The sequence below is a fragment of the Scylla paramamosain genome, chromosome 5 (assembly GCF_035594125.1).
Source record: "Scylla paramamosain isolate STU-SP2022 chromosome 5, ASM3559412v1, whole genome shotgun sequence".
NCBI classification, from domain to species: domain Eukaryota; kingdom Metazoa; phylum Arthropoda; class Malacostraca; order Decapoda; family Portunidae; genus Scylla; species Scylla paramamosain.
In genome coordinates this window covers 25360056-25365055 of record NC_087155.1, presented here as the reverse complement: position 1 = coordinate 25365055, position 5000 = coordinate 25360056, and the positions used below count along the sequence as shown (strand labels likewise).

The 5000-nt window shown below is 39.5% G+C and overlaps 1 protein-coding gene across 5 annotated transcripts in view; it reads right to left on the bottom strand.

The window, feature by feature from the left end:
- Positions 1 to 5000, bottom strand: part of LOC135100711 (neuropeptide CCHamide-1 receptor-like) — a 186088-nt gene that overhangs the window by 12523 nt on the left and 168565 nt on the right. The window lies entirely within an intron of this gene.

The following is a 5000-nucleotide window of genomic DNA, read 5'->3' as shown; positions in this document are numbered from 1 at the left end:
AAATAAAAACCATGACGCGATATTTTCAAACACTATATAATCAATCTGTCAAAATTACAACCTTTACGAAAACGATTTGAAATAAACGTATAAAAGGAAAACTTCTATGAAACACCAATCACATTTACCTGCGCACTTGTCCTTACGCGTATTAATGTACAGGAGCGTATAAGCACTCTCAGACAGCTACGTAACACACCTCCAGCCTCACGTTCACCTGCATATCTACCTCAATACATGTACAGCATAATACTTACTGGAATGGATATGTATTTTCTGAGCAATAACACAAACAATAAAGACACAGTTCATATTTTAATTGCGCGCTGAATACTTTGATAACAAAATGACCTGAGCAGCTCAAGCCTTAACTTCCTAATCCACGTGATCCCCTGCAAAAAATAATCAGCTGTAATTAATCTCGTAGTAATTAGGAGGAGAGCTTCGTCCATGTCACGTGTTCCCTTTTCATCCACATTCCTTTAAAAATGAATTCAGATTTTACATTCCGGTCTTTTTTTCTTTATCTTGAATATTATGCCACGTGTGCTTCATTAGTCTTAAATTGCTACTACCCATAATACTGACTCTTAAATTTCCGCCAATCATTCTGCCTCCCCTTGTAATGCTGTACTTTCCTTCCAGTTAACTTGTATTTACCCTCCTCCACATATTCGTACATAAGAAGCAATTTTTATTTCTTTTCCATCAAAGTTTAATGCAGCAAATACGTATATTTCATTTTTTTCTCTTTTTGTTTTGCGTGTGAAGGATACCTAAGGTCCATAAAACGAAGAAAAAAAATGAAAAGAAAAGCTGAGAAACTGTCATTAAAAAGTAGGTAAGAAGTGATACTAATTGTGCTGGTCAATTTATTCGTAACTCGCAAACAGCCATGCAGGGACCTAAAGTACTGTTGCTGTTTGGGGTCTTATTTAATTTTCTCACTATATGTGTTAAAAAAAAAAAAAGAAGGAAGCTTACATCAACAATTTGAAGTGTTAGGTAGGGAGAACCATTCAGCTGTGCTACCTAGTCTCTTTCCCCCAGTAGTTAGTAGCAGTCCCTTAACAGCCATGCAAGGACGCAAAGGTATGCTAGTGTTTTCTTATCATGTGATTTTCTCATGAACAATTTTAAGTGGTAAGAGGGGAGGAGCCAACAGCAGTACTACCCAATTTCTTTACCCAGTAGTAACGTGTGTATGCTACTCTCTGGCTATTACTGCAACCCCGTGGCAATTTTCTCTGAGCTGTAACACGAATGCGACAGAAAATGACCTCACGATGCGTTTTTCCTAGCGCGACCTTCAATCTTCCCAGCAGGAGGCACGCTGATGCTAGGGTGGCGTGCTATGGCGTGCTAATCTCACTCATTACCCACGCGCCAGTGTTCAGGTCACGAGGAGGAGAGTGTGAGGACGAGTACTGAGTGTGGGTGCTCAGGTCACTCACCTCCGCCTCCTTCCAGCACACACACACACACACACACACACACACACACACACACACACACACACACACACACACACGAATCCCTCAGGTGTATTTAGTTCCTCATTCATCCACATTCACACATTTTAAACTCTTGACAAATTAATCCACTCACAGAAAAAAAAAAAACAAGAAAGAAAAAAAAGAGAGAATGCAACGAAATATATATCTAAATTAAAGGCCTAAATAAAATATTGAAAACACACACACACACACACACACACACACACACACACCAGTCCAGTCATACATACATGTAGCGTGTGTGTGTGTGTGTGTGTGTGTGTGTGTGTGTGTGTGTGTGTGTGTGTGTGTGTGTGTGTGTGTGTGTGTGTGTGTGTGTGTGTGTACGTATCGTGATGGAAAGCTATACGTACATAATTATTCGATTGAGAAGAAAAAAATGATATGCAAGAAAAAAATGAACAATCCTCCACACACATGAAGGTAAAAAAAAAAAAAGAAAGAAAAATAAAAATAAATAACAAATAATAAAAAAAAAAAAACAACGAAAAAAAATGTCAAAATATGAACAGAAGTCACTATTTCAACATCACGCACATATTATATTCTTTCATTTATTTCTATTCGACAATGTTAGTTAGTTTTATACATGTAGTTCTATTTTATTCATTTCAACTAAAAATGCACCATCGTACCCAGGACTTTTGTTGCGAAGGTGGTGGTGGTGGTGGTGGTGGTGGTTGAATAAGAGATGTGACGAAAAGTGTCTTAAATTCTAAATATAAGACGGTAGATGGCATTTTTATGTGTTCCAATTACCCTATGTATCAGGAGGAGGAGGACGAGGAGGAGGAGGAGGAATGGAAAAGGTTTTGTCAGGAAAATAATCTTTTATAGCTATCTTCTCCCTTCCTCCTCCTTTTACTATTTCTCTTTATCCTCCCTCCCTCCTCCCATCTCCTTTAAACTCACTAGTACTTTCCTTTTCCTTCACTTCCAAAACTTCTTCCTCTTCCTTCTTCTTCTCCTCCTCCTCCTTCTTCTTCTCCTTTACTTTTTTCCTTCTCCTCTCACAAATAGTATGATACAGATACCTTTCCTGCCTCCTCCTCTTCCTCCTCCTCCTCCAAGGTAGTGCTCTCCTGCAGGTAATCTCGTTTCAAGCCAATACGCTGTTACTTCTTCGCTCCTTGTCTCTTTTCTCACCTTAATTTCCTCGACTTTTTCCTCTCCTACATGTCGTCCCGGTAGAAGAAGAAGAAGAAGAAGAAGAAGAAGAAGAAGAAGAAGAAGAAGAAGAAGAAGAAGAAGAAGAAGAAGAAGAAGAAGAAGAAGAAGAAGAAGAAGAAGAAGAAGAAGAAGAAGAAGAAGAAGAAGAAGAAGAAGAAGAAGAAGAAGAAGAAGAAGAAGAAGAAGAAGAAGAAGAAGAAGAAGAAGAAGAAGAAGAAGAAGAAGAAGAAGAAGAAGAAGAAGAAGAAGAAGAAGAAGAAGAAGAAGAAGAAGAAGAAGAAGAAGAAGAAGAAGAAGAAGAAGAAGAAGAAGAAGAAGAAGAACAACAACAACAACAACAACAACAACAACAACAACAACAACAACAACAAGAACAAGAACAAGAAGAACAAGAACAAGAAGAACAAGAATAAGAAAAACAAGAACAAGAAAATTAACAACAACAAAAACAATGACAAGAAAAAGATCAAGAAGTACAAGAGGAATAAAAAAGAATCAGAGAAAGAAAAATAAACAACAACAACGAACGAACGAAAAGGAGAGAACAAGAACAATACAAGGAAAAGGTAAAAAATAAAACAAAAAACGAGAACAAGAAACGACAAGGAAGGAGAAGAAGAAGAAGGAGGAAGAGGAGGAGGAGGAGGAGGAGGAGGAGGAGGAGGAGGAGGAGGAGGAGGAGGAGGAGGAGGAGGAGGAGGAGGAGGAGGAGAAGGAGGAGGAGGAGGAGGAGTAGCACAAGAAGATACAAGACAAACAGAAGACCAATATGTTTCTGCATCTGGGGAAATTGAATATTCTGCAGAAACGCTTGAGGGTGACGGCGCCTCCTTAGGGACGCCGCACCTGCCGCCCCCTGAAGGAGACCAGGGAGGGAGTACCAAGATGAGGGATAGAGGGGGGTGATGTTGCGCCGCGGACCCTTCTGTCAGCCCGGGTGATTTATTCAATTATGTCACAAATCATCTCTAAACAGAAAATACACGTTATGATGAGACAAGAGGGTTGGACTCTGTTAAATGTTGAGGAAACGTTTAGGTCACTCTTCTCTTTCTCCTCCTTCTTCGTTTCTATTTTTCTTTTTCTTCTTTCTCTTCTTCCTTTTTTACCTCTGCTGTTTTTCCTCCTCATTTTACTTCCTGTTATCCTGTTTTTTTTTTTAGTTCTTCCTCCTCCTATAGCATTTCTCCTGTTCCTCCTGTTTCTTTCGTTCTCTTCCTCCTATTCTCTTTTTTTTTCCTTTCTTCCTCCTCCTCTTCTACTTCCCCTGCTACTCCTCCTACTTTCTATCATCGAGGTCCCTCAGCTCCTCCTGCAACAGTACTCCTTCACTCCTTCCTCCTCTTGCTCCTTTTCTGGTGCTCATCTTTCTCCTCCTACTTTCTGTGATGCTGCTTCTTGAATTACGGCTCTTCTTATCTTACTGTCCCCCTGAGTGCCTCTTGTTACTCGTATCATTTCTGTTTCCTCTTTCTCGCCGCTTTTCCTTCTCCTCCATCTCCATCATCATCATCTCGTCCTCGTCGTCCTCTTCCTCCTCCTCCTTCAGGTAAAAACTCTCCTTCGTAATGCCTGATGCCATTTTTCATCCCTCAGTCTTGCGTCTCGACTGATCTTTGCATTCCTCTCTCAGCTCTCCCAGGTTCACGTTCGACAAACTTATTACACCTTTTAGATTTCGTGAGACGCCAAATATGTTATACAGCTTGACTCATTCACTATTGCTTCACACACTCACACTATTGCTTCTGAGACATTTTTTTTTTCCATTCTACAGCTATCTTTAAATATTCTACTCGTTAGTTAGTGAAAAAAAATGTCCTCTTAATCCCCTTTTTCGTCCTTGTAGGTTCCTGTAAAGACTGTGCAGTGCTTTTAGTGTTGTGACTCTTTGCATATCGCAGTGAAAGGCCTTAAGTTGCAGAATACGTGACTCGTGAGCTGGTATCGCTCATTACTCTGGCACATTACTTCTCATGATGCTACGTTGTTTCAAGAGAGGCTGGACGTTTGTTTATGTTTCGCATGCATTGTGTTAACTTTCTGATTCACGAGTTTCGTATTCATTGCCCGAGTCGGAAGGCGAATTTATCCTTGTATTCTGTTTCGTTTTTTCTTTGCATGTTTTCCTTTGCATTTCAGATATTTCGCCATAACGCGTAAGCTAGTGAACATTATTTTGATTTTATTTGTATTTCTCCATATGTGTTTAAGATTTGTCTACGGTTTTCCCTTTGCATTTAAGATGTTTCTTAACAACGCGTTATCTACCTAACACTATTTTGATTATTTATAAAAATTTTTTCAAAACCC